Source organism: Pezoporus flaviventris, unplaced genomic scaffold (assembly GCF_033815535.1).
Source record: "Pezoporus flaviventris isolate CSIRO_AGI_PZ_B2104156 unplaced genomic scaffold, CSIRO_AGI_Pfla_v1 ptg000226l, whole genome shotgun sequence".
NCBI lineage: Eukaryota > Metazoa > Chordata > Aves > Psittaciformes > Psittacidae > Pezoporus > Pezoporus flaviventris.
Window position 1 is genome coordinate 1,122,010 of NW_026892774.1, and position 16,055 is coordinate 1,138,064.

At 37.9% G+C, this 16,055-nt stretch overlaps 1 long non-coding RNA gene across 3 annotated transcripts in view; it reads left to right on the forward strand.

The window, feature by feature from the left end:
- The first annotated feature begins 1,196 nt into the window (after positions 1 to 1,196).
- Positions 1,197 to 16,055, forward strand: part of LOC133262968 (uncharacterized) — a 613,641-nt gene continuing 598,782 nt past the window's right edge. The window contains exons 1-2 of one of the 3 annotated variants that reach the window (XR_009741417.1): positions 1,197 to 1,570; positions 2,107 to 2,213. This is a non-coding gene — a long non-coding RNA (uncharacterized LOC133262968). Of the gene's footprint in view, positions 1,571 to 1,736; positions 1,860 to 2,106; positions 2,214 to 16,055 lie in introns of those variants that run through there. The other 2 variants (XR_009741418.1, XR_009741419.1) reach the window with 2 other exon arrangements.

A 16,055-nucleotide genomic window follows, 5' to 3' on the forward strand; every position in this document is an offset into this window, starting at 1 on the left:
ACCTCTTAAACCCCAGAAATCAATAGGAGGTTGCCGGCATGCTGAACAAAGTTTTATTTTAATGCAGATGAACTGTAAATTGAAGAAAAAAATATAAAACCTCACCAAAAACCAAATCCCAAAACACAAGAAAAAGAACAACAACAAAATCCCTTTTAGTATTTCATAAACGGTTTAAGGTCTGTGAAAAACGTTCGCGCATCGTCGTGGGAAGGCAAATGATTGCAAATGTACCTCTTGGAAGACAGTATCGAGCATCGTTAGAGATAGCTTCGTAAATTAAATCTCGATGGTATCTATTTCTGGAAAAATCTTACTTAAAAATAGCAGACACACAAAACTGCATGCTAAACAAAAAGACGATCCCCCTCCCCCCCGCTCTCAGGCTGTGTGGAACTGGAAATCTTAAGAGCAACCACCCCAGCAGCTGGCTGCAGGGAAGGGGCAGGGGGGTGGGGGGGGTTCCGCCGGGTATCATTGCTGGGAGATACTTTGAGGGCAAAGTAAAAGTGCCTCCCGGGAGCAGCGCTCTGCTGCTACTGCCGCCGCCGTCTCTGAGATGCTACAGTATTGGGCGGAGAAGAAAAGAAATGAGTTTGGAGTTGATGTACACGCCGGAACAGCAGTAAAAAGATATAAGATATCGACACGCTCAGCTGCATCTTGTTAAAAGCTTCCTGCGGGTTGGCAGAATGAAATCTTTATTTAAAATACACAAACTATCGTCAGGGGAGGAACGGAAGGGAAAATACTAAAAGGGCCAAACGCAATGCTTAACTCACCGGTACAAGCGAGAGAGGAAAAACGAAGAGATTGGTTTGGGGCGAACAGAAGGGGGGAGGAGAGGTATGTCCTCCTCGCAGCCCAGCCACAGCAGCCACCCGGGGACTCAGCGTCTCCTCTCAGCTTTAGAGAGAGACTTTGATGATGATAATGATGATTGCTCTGGTAGGGAAAAGGGACGTTGATACCAGAAGCAGAATTTATGCTCACACTTGGGTGTGAATAATAGGGAAACGTGCCTCGCCACCACATCCACAGCAGCGCTCTCTTTAAGTGGTGGTAATATTGTTATTTCATTATTGCCAGCCGGTGCTTTACAGGTGCATTATTTTAATGCATTATTAATTGTTTTCCCAGGGAGAAAAGGAAGGTGGGGACAGGGCTTATCATTATTAATAGCGACAAGCTCGCTTATTCACTCTCTTCGCACACGCTGGGGAGCGCGGTGGGAGGAGGCAGCTCGGGGTGAGGCGGACGGCGGAGCATGCCCCGCTACCGGTCTCGTTGCTGCGCGGCTGACGGCGCGCAAACGCGGGGCTCAGCGTAGCCTCCACCCCTCGCTCCCCCTCCCCCCCCCCAGGCCCCAAGACCCGCAGAGCCGCCACCGGACGGAAAGTTCCGCGGGTGGCTGACGGTGCGGTCCCCGGCCGGAGCGGCACTCCGCGACCGGCACCTCCCCATCGCCAGCTCCGCGCGAGCGGCGTGGCTCCGAGGCCGCCAAAGTTGCGGCGGAGCCACGGGGCCGCCGTTGCTGCTGGCCATCAAGTGGCTCGTTAAGGAAATGCAGGTGAGCGGGCTGAGCGGCGGCGGGGGCTGCGGGGGGCCCGGTGGGGAGTGCGCCCCGGCCCAGCCCTGCCCGTCCCAGCCCGCCTGCAGCCAGTGGTGCTGGGCTCGAAGAGCGGTAGGCTGCGGCGCCCCCCACGACAGGCGCTTCAACGCCCCCCGCACTCGCACAGACACACGCACCCACACCCCCCTCCTCTCCACCCCTCGCTCCCTCCCTCCTCCCTCTCCTCGTCGCTCTTTTCCTCCCTCCCTCACTATCTCTCTGCTGGCCTCGTCGGAGAGAGTTGCAGGTACCTTTCCTCTCCCCTCTCCCCCTCCCCCCTCAAATTTTAGGGTGCAAGAGTCTCGGGAAGGCTTTTTTTTTCCTTTTTTTTTTTTTTTTAATTGCTGCTAAAAGAAAAAAAAAATTTGGGAAGGATGACTCTTTTTCAGAGTCTGGTCTGAAAGCGGGGTACCCCCAAGCAGCTAGTGGCAGCAGCGCTGGATCCCACTAAAACAGAACTGCCTGGTGTGGCATGTGCTTCTCTCTCTTTGCAGTTCCATCTGGGCCTTTGTGGACTAGGGGCACAACGCGGCGCCTGACTGGCAGGAGGGGAAAGCGGAGACTCTTCAGGTTTCCGAAGAGGTCCGAACGGACAGCATTAGTAAGTAAAATACTCCGTGCTTGGTTTCTGTCCCTATGCTCTCCTGCTTTTCCAAACGTTTTCTTAGCATATACATCTTTATATATATACGTATGTGTGTGGGTATGTGTGTGCGTTTCTGCTTGTAAATCACACTGTTTTGGTCAGAGAGAAGCTTGGCTGTGGTAACTTAAACTGCTTTCAGTGGGAAAAGTGCAGGAAAGTGGTTTGCTTATCTTTTATGAGGAAAGAAAATTGCAGGTGAATACTTGTGTAAAGAACCTGAGGGTGTCAAATATTGTGTAATGTCTACCTTAGTGGGAGTGTAGGTATGTGCTAGATTACAGACAAAACCTAAACAAAGAGACGCTCCCTCAGGAGAGGTCTAGAGCACAGTGTGACCTGCTAAGTAGTGCCAGGTGGCAGGGCGTTCACTTTATTATAAAATGTGCATGGATTATACATACTAACAGTGTTTTGGCTGGATTCAGTTGTCAGCATTTTTTCATCCAAGTGTCTAAAGTTATTAGATTTTTCATGAAGTTTTTCATCTATAGAATGTATTTTTTTTTTTTCTAATGAGGATGGCAGTTACAGACAACAGCTTTGCTTTAAAAGTGCTTGTAAGGAACATATTCAAAAGTACTGACAACACATTTCTAAATAGGTGAGAAAGATCTAGGGTAAGCAAAAATATTTAAGAGGGCTTCATGAATAATGTGACAGGTTTGTTGGCAGGGCTGTGGAGTTGACAGAAGGTACAAAGATCAGGTAAAGGTGTGTCATGAAGAGTCTGCTGTTAGGTGTTTAGCACTAAATATATCTGCATCTGGGGAGGATAACTTTTGGAGGCATTATTTCTCATAGGACAGTGGACTCATTGACATTTGCCACATCTCTGGTAGAGGAAACAGCTATTACTAGTAGTTCAGGGTTAACTGTTTCCTAGGTGGAGGGAAGAAATAAGAATGAAAAGTATATCAATGAAAATAATTGCTCATGTTTGCTAATATCTAAATAAAATCTTTGTGTTATGTCAGTAGTAATATAGTTGAGTCAGGTGTTTTGAATGTACTGGAAGGAATCAATAGCATTTCAGCATTTTTTTTCTATTCCTGCCAAATGCACTTGGATTTAAATTCTTCATGTGATATTTTATATGATGTAGGGATAATACAGTTTTGAATAAATTAAACTTCTTTAGAAATTCCTGACAAATTTGGATTAGTTTACAGTACAAATTTCAAATAATAAAGAAGTAAATAAACTGTGCAGTTCAAGTCTCTAATGTATGATGTTTTTACTGTTCATTTCCTCAGAATTCACTTGTGTCCTTAGAAGCCATTAAACATGCATTTACAAGTGTATTTTATTAAGCAACTCAGTATAAAATTAATGTTGCATTTTCAGGTGTAATTCAAAATCAATTACAACTAATGAATGTCACCAGGAGTGAAAGTTTATTAGGGTCAAATTAAATGCTTTTCTGTGTGAAGTAAAGAAATTAGTTTATGTCACAACAGTAAAGGTAATTGGACAAAATTTGTTTAGGAAATTTATGTGCCAAGAGCAGGAAAGGCTAAATCTGCAGTAGCAGGAGGATGACATTCAAAGGTGCTTTCAGGTATTCATAATCTGAAAGCTAAGAAAAATTACAAAGCATGGACTGCTGCAAGTTCTGAGGTAGTGAATCAGGGTGACTTTCATATCATATTGCAGTACTCTTTGGGTAATGGACAGTAACATTTATGATAGGAAAAAATACCAAATGAACTTATGAACTTGAAATAAAAGAGTAACACATCTTCTGGCTTATTAAGAAATCCTATTGTTGCTGTTTTAGTACTATAAATGTATGTCAGTTAAAAAAACAGCCTTGCTATTTCTTGTTTGATTTTTTTTTTTTTTGAGAAGGTAACATTTGACATGACTCATTGCTGTGTTGTACTTACTGCCTGCGAGCAGAGCATTAAAAGTCTATATCCAGATAATTTCCATGAACTGTTCTGAGACTGCATACAGAGAAGCGTATTAGGTTAAGATTTTTAGGTTATATTCTGCTAGGTGATCCCAAACATGAAGTGTGCAGTGTTGAATGCCTAACAAAGTGTCAGTTTTTTAAAGAAAAAAGGTTAAAATATATGTGACTAATCAGATAGGAACTACATTGACGTTATGCAACTGGAACTATACATACTTAATGGTTTTATTATTTTGAAATGTAGTCTTCATTATTTGTCTTTCTGATTTTCTTTAAATCTGGGATATCACCTGTCAATACTTCAGTATCTATATGAAAAATTACTTGACACATACTCCACTTTTGCTGTAATAACTACTTGCTACTGTGTGGAATGACCCGAGTTGCATTGTGGCAGTTAAGTTTCATACATACTATATTTGATCTTATATGTATATACAGTCTTGATCATAATTGTTGGTACAGGATAGTGTTGAATCAGGTCAGTCTAATTCAGAAGAAGCAAACAGCAGAGGACTTTAAACAGCCCTCTTGCTGTGAATATGTAAAGTTGATAGAATAAAGTTGCATGTGTCAGCAGTGATGTGTTTTTATTATGCAATTGTTCTTGTTATTCAGATCAGATAATAGCCTGATGAAATATATAAGCAGTCTGCAGGAGTGAATGATTAATTCCTCTAACATGTGCCTATTGTGTGAATTCTTACTAATAAAATCCTACACCTTCATTAGTTTGCAGTAAAGTCAAATAGTATTGTCTGTATTAATATTAATTACTTAGTATACCAATGTGCTGCCAAACTTTGTGGTCAAACTGTGATGGAAAAAATTATGACAGAGTATTCATTCTTTGTTACATGTGGCTTTACTGAAGAAATTGACAGTACACATGAACTTGATGTTTGATAGCACAAACTATTTTGAAATGGTGTATATGATAATTACCAAATAATACACAGATGTTTTAATCAGCTTGGTTTGTGTGTCTTCTTCTGACATTTATAAAGCATTAATCACTTTTATATGTATGGATTCTAATTGTACAGGTTCCAAGTACTATAACAAGTTGGACAAACTAAGATATCTTTAGCTTCTTTAGCTAAATTGGAAAACAGGCCAGCTCAGCATTTTGGGAAAGGTTTCTGGTACTTTTCATCAGTCCAAAGCTTGTTTCGTGTAAAAACAGATTGGTACCTGAGTTCCACGTATTTCGAGTAAGCTTAATTGATTTGGTATCACTTTGAAGACCTTGTAAGCAGCAAATGTTCTTGGCAGCAAATATAATTTTAACAGTGGCATTTATGCAGATGATCTGTAATTTAGGATTGGATTTTGGTATCTGTAGTCAGGGAAAGTAGGTTTTTTCCTTCATTAGTGGCCAAAGGGATTCTAGGGAAAACAGATGGGAAGAAGGAAACATTTAGGGCATTCTTCAAATAATAATAATTAAAAAAAAAAGGAAAGATAGCTATAGAAATATCTCAGTATTTGTGCTGGAGAATGCCTGTTTATGTGTTTTTGTTTGTTGTTTGGTTTGTGTTGGGCTTTTTTTTTTTGCTTGTTTTTTTTCCTCGCATACTTGTTATAAGGTCATTAGTACTAGAAGTTTCTTGAGCAGCTTTTATACTGTCCATCCTTCAAGAGTTTCCACTTTTCAGTTTTGCATCTATAATCCTAATGGAAACTATGATAAAGTTAAAAAGGGGCTTTATGTCACAGTGATAACAGTGATGAAGAGAGGGTCACATAATGACAAGGAGTGCATTTGGTCTATAATTTTTTGGGCATACTTGATTGTGATGAAAAATGTTTAGTAGCAAACTAAGTTGGATTTAAAATTCTAATAGGAAACAAGCAATAGGCATGAATGAATTCACTAACAAGAATTAAATCTACTTAATAATAAAGAGTAAGAAAAGGAAGCGTGCACACAAGATCAGGCAAAAAGGATGCATAATGGAAGAGTTTTTTAGTGTTCTTAATGCCATTAGATGCTGTCTAATTTTCAGTTTATCTGTTCTAGCAGTTTCTTTAATAAGAGTCAGTGTAAAACAATAACAGAAAAGCTAGCAATAAATGGAAAATTGCCGAGAAATGACTACTTTTATGGTCAATATGAGGATTGAATTGCTCATCTGTTTTCATTTGTTGTCAATAGTTGCAGAAACTGTCCTATTTCTCTTATCTTTCTATTCTATTAAGTATGCTTTATTAAGTGAAAACTATTGTGTGAGAAATCTCTTTTTTCCACTTTGTATTTCTCTACTGTCAACTTTATAACTGCTTCTAAAAAGTAGATTTTTTTTTGTCACTGCAAAATCTTAAAATCTAGTTGAATATGATTTTATCTGAGTAGAGACGGCAGAATCTGGTTTATAAAATCAACTTCAGAAAATATATGTCAGCAGTACTGTAAAATTTATCAAAATACTATATATGTTTTAAATTCATTCTGAATATAGGAGTGCTTTTAAATGCCTTTAAAGTTGTTTGAAATATTATGATGCTTTTCAGATTATGCACTTACATTTTGCTGAATGTAAAATTAAGGTTTTAGAGAGATATTTGACGAAAGGAATTTCTGGATTTGTGTGTTTGCAATACGAAGGCTTTGAATAGTATGATGATTTTTACTAAGAATGCTGTGTGGGATTTTTCCGGCTGTAAGCAGCATGAGTGTATGCGTTTACCAGTTAAAAAGATAGATACATATTACAGGTCCAGTCCTCTGCTTTCTCTATATACTGGGTCTAGAAAAACGCTCTCTACAGCAGTCAGTCCCATTCTTAAGTCTCATCTCTTTGTGAAAAGCTGGAAGGATGTTTAAAATAATTTCTTCAGTATGTTTCACGGTAGCTTTTCAAAAGGTAAGGTGAACGTTTTGGTGCATATGGTGCGTTCTGCTCTTCTGAATTTAAAGTAAGAACTGTACACAGTGGCTGTCAAGAAATTACTCTTTCTCCAAGCTGCTGCTCTTTATTTGGTTTGAGATTACCTAGCTCATTTGCTGAGTATGTGTAACAGTGCCCAGCAGTGAAAATGTAAATGCTTATACTTCCTGTTCACAGTGGAAAGATGAGCTGAAGAGGAAACTGTTGCAGCAAGGGTGATTGTCTAGTCTGTAAATGTGAGGACTCATGGTTTAATGGGATGTGGGACTATTTAAAAGTTCTAGTTATTGCTGGAACTATGTGAGTAAGGTAAACTTGTATTTCCATAGTGCTTAAAAAAACCTCATGGCTGGTGAGCCCCTTGCAGGTGACAGAGCAATTGCTTTATAATGATTGATTTAAGGTGAACAACCTGAATAAAGGTCCTCTGGTGGCAGCAGCCTGGAAGTGTACACCAGCCAGTCTTCTGGGTGCTGTTATTCCTAAGGCTATTGCGGCAGAAGTAACTACATAGGAACAATTGCATCTACTCTAGTCTGGAAATAAAGTGATTTTTAGACTCTAATGCAGCAGTTTAACAGTGTGGGAGTATGGCAGGGGAAGTAACATGGCCCTAGCTTTGAGGCATCCTCTCTCCTTTCCCTCTTTCCTCCCCACAATCTCCCCTCTTCTTCCTAGCGGCATAAGACAGTCTCATCAGGCCCTGTGTTACATAGGATAGTGTTTATTGTAGTTTATGTTCAGCTTGGTATTTTCCTCACTCTTCAGCCCAAAGTGGTTGCCTTCTGACTTTAGCAAAAAAAGTATTTAGTTATAACATACCATGTTAATTTAAAGTCTAAAGTTTTTTTATTATTTCTTCCCCTCCCCCCCCCCCCCCCCCCCCGGAGTTAAATAAGAATGCTTACAATACAATTTTTAAATTTACAGTGAAAGACTTGGTTATAACCTTAAAGTCTGGATTTGTAGTTGACTTCTGAAGAAGTACTGCATACTTTTAATACCTGCACATAAGTAAAAGGGAGGACAGCAGTGTAACTCGAGTTGCTACAGAATTATTGACGATAAAAGATAAGCCAAAATGATGCCTGAATGGCTATTTGAGTAGAAGGACATAAGGATATTCAGCACAACCATTTAAAAATGACAGAAAACCTCTTCCAGGATAGTGCATTGACTCAATTTTGAAAGATTTTCTTTTAGATTAAAAGGAATGTGCTGTAGATGTAGAGTTAGGCCAAGCTCAATGGCAACGTCGGTCCTCCATGGAAAGGATTCAAAGAGGAGAACTCGTTTAAGCAGTCCATGCCTGCACAAGTTGCTTTCCTTTTGTTATTGCAACCATGAGGTTGCCAGATGGTATTGTTAGACTTCTTCAGAGAGCTGGAAAACTGTAGGGAGTGCTGTCTTAATCAGAAATCACAGCAGTATCATGAAATTACAGTTGATACTTTTCTTCACCTAGGTTTTCTGTAAGGAAGTGTGTGGCTTTTTGCTGTTCGGTGGGTTTTGAACAAACAGAAAAATGGTACCATGCTCATGTATTAGCAGTATGAACCAACTGTCTGTATAACTAGTACATTAGAGTTCATACTGTAAGAAGTCAGACTTGAAACATGTCTTGAGACCTATAAAATTCCTGTAATGGAAGGAATATGCTGGGAGATGCATGATCATTAAATCATTATTACATGAATGATTTCACATTACATTAAATTACCTACATATACTAGTAGAAATATTTGAGTAATATACTAAAATTTCTCTTTATGAAGAAATTTAGTTAAATTTTCTATACTTCTCTAATCCTCTGCAAAATCGTAGGTATGGATAAGTAATAATAGTGAATTTCAGGTAATATATTGCATACAGTCTGTAATTTGATTTGTGTCTGATGTTCACAAAAATATTCCTAATGAAAAGTTGTACTGATCATTGGTATTCCTTTGCAAACAGAAGTCTGCCCAGCAAAGCGTGACATTAATTTCAAATTTGACATTAGTAGATTTGGGCTGGCATCATTAACATACAAACTGGAGTACTTAGAATATATATATAGGAAAAAAAGAACCAATGCATTAATACAGTGATAACCTATGTTCTCTTTTGGATAATTTAGCCACTTCTTCAGTTTTAAACATAATTATAATGTGAAATTGTTGTCTCTCCATATGAATAAAAGGTACACCAGTGGCTTTTGTCACACAGTGTAGGTTCTAATTTTTTTTTAGATTTTTTTATTCTTCAGGAATGCCGGGCAGCCAGACTTGAAAAGCTGCACAAATGCATTTGCCTGGTTTTGCTGAGCATAGGCTTTGAAATGGGCCATATGTTTGACTTGACTCCTTGTTTCTTTCCCCTGTGAACTCACTGTCCTCTGACAATTCAGTGAAGCTCAGATCAGTCAATCAAATCAATCAGATCAGGAGACTCTTTTGTCAAATGCCTCAGCTAGCAAGTGTACAATAGATTGCAAAGCTTCAAGAGTAGCCAAAACGTATGTCGGCCACCAAACCTGAGTAACCAAATATTGTTAATTATATAACCACTGCTTTATCCATGATACAGTCTTTTGCAGAATGAATTTATTCAGTGATAATTGGGTCAGCAGCATAGAATAAGTATTATTTGGAAGAACTGCTAAATAGTTTGAAAGCAGGTTCAAAGTATTTCCTTCTGCGTTTTTAGGACAAAGTGCAGTGGGCTTCCATTCCTAATCAGAATGCATGATTTCTCTCATTTTAGAACTTCTTTACTTTGAGAACTCACTACAGGTTATTTGTTTTCTGTTCTAGGATTATTGGAGAAAAGTGATTTTTGTATTTGGCACAGCAGTAGTAAGTTGTGTTGCAGCACCTGTTTCTCCTCATCAACTGTAGGTGTCAGAGGTTTCTATAGGTATGGAAATGAAATCCCTGGGTGTTTCCATTATCATATTTTGTATAGAATCATAAATTGAAAGCACCCAAATATATTTGTGCTAAGAGTCAGCTTTTTTTACGTTTTTAAAGTTTTTATAAGTGCAATATATATACTACTGTATATTTTAAAAAAGGGATTGCTAGAAAGTGCTTTAGAAGAAAGGAAATGGAAGTAAAGTGAGGGTAGGAAATGGGTAAGTAATGGCCATGGAAGAAGTCCTCAGGAATGAAAGGAGGCCCATTATTCAGGTCTTTGGTGCAGTGTCAAGTCAGATGGCACCTTTTTAGTAAGAGGATGAAATTTAGTTGCCTAATTGTAGGTGGCTCATACCTTTTTAGATGCCTTGAGGTATCTTATCTGCTCACCTCAAGGGTACTGTTCTTCTGTACCATACAGGTATTTGAGAAAGGCAAGAACATATAAAATTACACATTTAGCTTTGTTTGGGATTATGAATTGCATATCTATATTCTTATGTTTTGCCTAGAACTTTGCCTTTCCTCCTTGCCTTTCCCAAAGGCAAGGATATTTTCATGTTATGCTAATTATATCTGAAGCTAAGAGAGAGAGATCCCTTAATCAACACTTGTGCTTAACTATTGGTACAATTAGATTAATTATATTTTGCATATGTCCTAGAAATCCTGTCATGCAAGTATGCATCTGTGGGTGTTGGAAGTGATGTCACCCTTGTCTTCATATTCCGAAACAAGCTTATCTGTTGGTTTTTGCTTGTTTTCTTCTAATTTTTTTCCACTTATCATATATGATGCACAGATTGATGGAGTCCAGAGGTTTATCCTGCTAACTATACTCCATCCACAGAATCAGCCTTTGTGCTTTCCTGTGCTGACACTATGCTGATGCCTCTGAGTGAAGGCACAGGGGCATTGCAGAAGTGATGAACTGTGTAAAGTCGCACTGCCTTTTTCTTGTTTGCAGCTTTGGTAGGTCACCTTTTTCTGTTTCTTGGAAAGGAAATACAGACCTAGGGATCTGTGTAATATAATTAGGCTGAGGTGAGGTGTGTTTTCTGTTTTTGTGTTATTGACGTCTAGACCATTATACAACCAGCAAAGATAACTGGCAGTAATACTTTCTTCTGAGGTCAGAGCTGTTGATTTTTGGAGTATAAGCAGAGCTGGTATGATAAATCTCATTGTAATAATTCTATTTGGATTTAACTTTTAACATCATTTGTTTTGGACAAAAGATTTGAAATACATTAATATGCATTTACTGAAGTTATTTTTATGCTAAGTTCATTAAATGATGGTTGCAAAAGACATTTCAATTGTTCTGCTTGATAAAGGGGTATTAGGAGTAGCATGCATGAGAGACTGTTCCTACAGATGGAGGTCTCCCTCTGTAATCTATCTATCAAGGTTTTAGAAAGGCAATATAATGGATCTTGTTTGTGAGCCAGGATCATTTTCCATAAACAGAAGATAAAGTGATCTTCAAAAGTTGTCTTAATAATCACAAAGAATAGGGCAGATTCATGATCAGGAAAAAAAAAAGTCCAAGAAAACCTTAGTCTATATAGTTTAAGCTAATTTTATTAATATATAAGGCCTTAAGCAGTATTCCATGCCTGCAAGATGATATTCTGGCTGATGCAAACTGTAGCATCTGTTAATGGTGTTTCACTGCATGTCTACGTTTTACTAACTTGGGTAAAGAAAACAGAAATAAATTATGCCAAGTTGAGATTTTCATAACCTAACCTTGCTTTTTGGTCTCAAAAAGCGGTACATTTGTTGTTACTTTTGACAGAATCATATAAAAGCTGTGATCCAGGTGGAAATTGGAGGATAATAAAGGGAATGTTAATAATTATGATGATGATAATTCTGGTGATGCCTTATGATTGAGTGAGAGTGAGATCACACTGTAAAGTTCAGAAGAAGTAGATTTTTATTTTTTTTCCTTGCTCAGTATTCAAGGAGAAGATACTGGAACAGTGAACCATGCTATGTTTTTTTTGTTTTTTTTTTTTCTGCTTTGCTGTTAAGTTGTGATTTTAGCAGTGTTGGGAGGGAATTAGGTAGAAAGGCTACCTTGCAAAGAACATACACAGCCACTTTTCTGTCGTAGTAACTTTTATCTTGATTTGTAGCAGCTAAATCTATTAACTAAAAATAACAGTTTTAAAAATAACAGTTTTAAAATTGGTTCTCACATAAGCAGATACAGGAGTTTCCAAAGGGTTGTTATGTGATAGTGGCCAAAATAATATTAACAGTGCTATGAGGTTATTTCACCCAAGTTTCTTAGAGCTAGAAGTATTGTGTTACTGCCTGCAGCTTGAGTTCTGCTTTTTTTTTTCTGGTTTAGTGTTACTTAGTGATGTGTTTTTATTTTTCTTTTCATCTTTTGGGGGGGGGGGGGTGTGTGTGTGTGTATTGGGAGAGCATGTGCTACTGCTTCATCATGCCTGTTGTATTAATTTTGAATTGCTAAATGGACATTTTAAGTTACTAGAAGGTACAATATACTTTTATCTTCTTATCAATCACTTTCTGTTACACATTTTAATCTCTTTGGGAGAAAGAGCAATGAGTCTTGGTATTATGTGGTTTCAACACAATCTATACACTTTCCTGAAGTGGAAAATGGTATGGCTGTGAAACCTGTTGTACTGTATTGCAAATCTTAATAATGCTGTCTAACAGGTATTTTGATGCTGTTTTAAGAAAAGCTAATGTCTGAGTTAGCTAATATCTCACTCACTTGGACAGAAAGTTTTTTAACCTTCGTTTATAGCAGCAGAGGATGCAGCGAGGAGAGAAGCAAGCACCACTGCCTGCTTGTGTACTGCTTGTCTCTGCAGTCCGGAAGAATTTTCTATGGAAAAAATTAGGTTGATTACTTAGGTCCATCTCTTTCTCTGCCTGTCCTTACAAGATGAAAGCTACAGAAGCTTTTTCAGAAGTCAGGAACTAGCATTCTGCTAAACAAGAGCTGATTTGAAAACCTATCTTGGTTTCCCTTTGAAGGGATTAGTGGCTACTCATATGCTTGGGGGCAGGACTGTGTCCTGTTTCATGGTGACGCTTCCAGTGAAGTGAAATGCCCCAAAAGCCAGTGCTAAGAATGTAGGTGAAAAATGCCTCTTTCCTGTGGAAACTGAAATGCAATGATCATTTGACTAAAGCTGCTGGTAATTAGTCATGTAAAAAAGGATTGTCTTGATGAGGATTTGTGAAGGCTATCTTGTTCAGATTGTTTATCTTGCCTTGATAATGAGGTGGGAAGTAGTTCAGTTTTCCTCTCTTGAACTTTGAGAAGAACAAACCAGTTAAAAAGTTAAGTGTGTCCATAATGTTTTCCTTAGTCCATTTTTAAAGTGAGTGTAACTTCCTTCTATCAACAGAGATTCCATTCATATTTTTTTTCCATTTGTGCATGTTCCTATTATAATGCTTAAGTAGGAAAATACACAAAGTGTAATTTGATTTTTATCCAATGAAGCCCTGCAGGAATGAGAACTGATAAAACCTGAAAAGGTGTTGAAACAATTGTATAGGTGTCCATTCCTTGTATGGAAAAAAAAACCCAACCTAAATTCAAGTGTGATAAATGTGTTCAGACACGCATGGAAAAATAGTTTTTGTTAATTTGATTATTTCCCTGAAAATTTCTCTTAATTCCTATAGCCCTTTACTTGCCCACAGAGGAGCTACTGTGTATTTTAAGTTGTAAATAAGAAAACAGGAGTAGTAGGGAGTAGCAGATTGGGCAGTTTTATGAAGCAGATACCCACTCAGGAAGAGTGTGGGGCTGCTAGGCTGTTAAACAGCTTCTGTCAATTAGTGGTTTGTACTGTCCATCAGTGAAGATCTCAAGGAAGGCAGTGAACAGGAACGTGAAGGAAAGGCTGCAATTTTTTTCCCTCCTCCGGAGATTAGAAATCCAAGTCTGGCTCATCTATTTTACAAGGTAGTTCAGTCAGGTTTGTTTGTTTTTTTTTTTTTGTCCTTTTTAGAAACTCCACAATGAATTTTAAACTCTAGATTGATTATAAATGTACAAATTAACATGGTTAGTATATCCCAGCAGTTACTATAATGCGCACTGAGTAAAATGAAACTGAATATTTTCCCTAAAACATTAAATTGGGGTCTTCATTCAATTATGTAGCAGCTTTACAGTAACTTTCCTAAAGTAGTCGTTGCTGCTCGCTTTCACGATGGCATTTGAAAATAATGTTCTTATAGAGTGTTAGAATTAGTGAAAATACAGAAGAAATCTCCTTAATTCCAGCAATGTATATTCCACTTTGTATTAATTTAGTTTGTATTAATTTAAGTACTAATTGATCCTTTAATTCTTATATTCATCTGGTGATCAGTAGTTATTTTTTATTTGGAGAAGGCTATAACTTGATTTTTACATACGCTTCCAAGGAAAGGCTGACACATAGTATGCTACTCTTTCCCCCTGCTGCTATGTAATCACTGGAAAGATTCCAAAAAGTGGCAATTAAAACATGTGCACGAGAAATACCACATCATTAGCATTAAATATAGCAGTGTGAACTAATTAATTTCATTACGCTATATTAATCAAACAGTTGCAGTGTCAAGCAGACGTGATGTGTAAGAAGAGTCAGCAGTACTCGGGTCATAAGCTACTATTGTACATGCAAATATGAATCTTTCAGGACAATAGCTTCCATGTTAACCATAGTACAGCTGGCATTGTTGCTACATTGTTGGCAAGAGTACTTTTCCATGTGCTGGTTTTATGCAAGTTCATCCCCAGCTAGAAAAAATAAGTTGTCAGTCAGAGTTCACACAATTTGGGTGAGTGATTTCCTCTTCTTCACAGCAGTATATGGTGCAGGTATTGTCAAGTCTGTAAGCAGAAACAGCAAAACTTACTACCTACTGCAGAAATAGCCATTAAAATCTGTTCTGTTTAAATAAGAAAATGTGATTTTAAAACCATACAAACTTTATATAAGGATAATGGAAATATGCATCAGAAACTGCAGAAATGGAGCTGGATTTTGGAAGTACTATTAGGTATATTAAAACATTCCCTTCAACTTGCAAAATCACCAGTGAGGATTAACAGGAAATGATAGACGCTGTCACTGAAGGGGAGTAAAGTTTTTCTTGGATATACTGTCTCATCAGCCATAAAAAGAGGATAGCCTTAATTGTGGAAATTGCTACTAGAAACCTCTTATAATGTTTGAATAGGATGGCAGTTCCTCCTACAAACTTAATCTAATTGATAAGAAGTTGGATTGATAGTGGGTCTCTAATCTCAATTTCCTGGCTAGTACTCTGACTTGGAAAGTGAAAAATTATTCTGGTAGCCTGGTAGTGGGAATTGGCCAGTTTTTGCAGTTCTTGGATCTGTGTCATAAAGGACGCTGGCTGCTCTTCAGGTACAGACACTGTGAAATCAGAGAACTGGGCACCAAGTCCCAGGTTCTGCTGATGAAAAACCTTTCAATGTTTTTGCGTATAATTAGATTCTTGGAAGTGTGTTGGAATGATTATACAGGAGAGGGTTTTTTTTTTGTTTTTTTTTTAATCCATATAGATCACATTTAGTTAGACACCGCTTATTTTAACAGAAATATTTGTTCTTTGTTTAAGAGTAATTCTTGTTACATGGCCATGAGCCAATGTCATGCAAACCATGTTGGTTTGCTCTTCGATTTGAGATGCAGATGCTCTTTTTAGGCACCTAGTCCCTGTAGGACACCAAAGCATATTGCAGACATGTAGAGATGAGACTATCTGTTCAAGAAACATCTTACTTTTTTATAGTAAGATTTTAAAAAGAACTTTTTGTTCCCCTGTGTCTCAGACTGTTCTAACTATGAGACCTTCAAATTACTTGAAATGCCTTTGTAATAAAGCACCAATGTTCTGGTTCATAGCAAATTTCATTCTAGAGCAAAAATTCCTTTTGACTTTGAAAGTTATGTGGAATGCAGAACAGCACCATGAAAGACAGAGTATACTTGTCCTTTTTCTGAATAAAGTGGTATTTACTTTTTGTTGTTGTTAGTTTACGCCATTATCTCTTTTCTTTTAAGCGTATTTA